Genomic DNA, 1,250 nt, shown 5'->3' on the forward strand with positions numbered 1-1,250 from the left:
TGTGTACATGTGCAATAGGGTAAGTTGCTAGAATTGAAATTTAGGGTGAGACATTCATATTAAATTTTGATCAGTTTTGCTAGTTGCCCCTACCAACAATTGGAGAATGTTTCTACAAATTCTTGCCTATGCAATGTTAACTATAAAATGTTTGATCTCTCTCTTATGGTTTACATTTGCATTCCTTTTCGGTGTTTAAAAAGTTAATTCTTTTTCTATAAATACATACTTTGCCCATTTTCTTTTTGAGTCACTGGTCTTTTATTGACTGGACTTCATACTACCACATTTAGTACTTTGTCATATGTGTTGGAGACTTTTGTTAAAGTTTGTCTTTTGACTTTGATTTTGACACTTTCCTCATGCACAAATTTAAACTTTTTATGTAATTGAGTTTACTCTTTAAAGACTTCTGAAGAGCCTTTCCCATACAAAGATACGTTTCACCATATTTTCCTCTAGTTCTTTCTTGTGTTTTTGTTTTTAACATTTAAATCTTCAATCTTTCTTAAATTTATTTTGGTAGAAAAGACAAAGTAGGAATTCAACTTTATTTTCAGAAAGTTGAGTTACAGTTATTCTATCACCATTTATTGAATAATCCACCATTCAATATGAAATGCCACCTTTATTATTTGCTGATTTTCCATTTACCAGTTTTCCTGAACTGTCCTGGTCCAATGATTGGATTGTCACCATTAGCAAACTGTAGTTTTATATGGGGGTGGAGCCAGTAGTCCTTCATAACTTCTTCTCTAGTTTTAGTTCCCTGAGCAAGCTATTCATAAAGTTCTTGTATATTAGTAAAACATTCTCATTTTAGCAGTGAGACTACTCAAATTAGAGTAGTCTTTTAAACTGTTTTTCTTTCTAAATAAATGTATACCAGTGGTACAAGCTAATTTATTTCAAAGAAATGAGTTTATTTCTCCTAGGTAATTTTTTTGTCTAAACAGATGACTTTAAACTTTTCCACACTGGTGTTTTGACAGAATTGTTCCATGAGATATTAATTCCACTTAAAGGGGGGAGGGGGGAGGTATTGGGTCAGTGCTTCCTTGTCTGCGCTTGAATATTATCACTATTTATTACCATACTATAGATTTCAAGAAGTCCTGGAAAAAAGGCAAAGCAAAACTTTGACATTTATCTGACTTACTTGAACATTACATTCATCTTATGGTACAGAATACAGTAGTATTCTGAACAATTTGAGAAGTAATACTTGTATTTATGCCTCAGGTGCTAGC

This window comes from Propithecus coquereli, unplaced genomic scaffold (assembly GCF_000956105.1).
Source record: "Propithecus coquereli isolate 6110/MARCELLA unplaced genomic scaffold, Pcoq_1.0 Scaffold30, whole genome shotgun sequence".
Classification (NCBI taxonomy): Eukaryota; Metazoa; Chordata; class Mammalia; order Primates; family Indriidae; genus Propithecus; species Propithecus coquereli.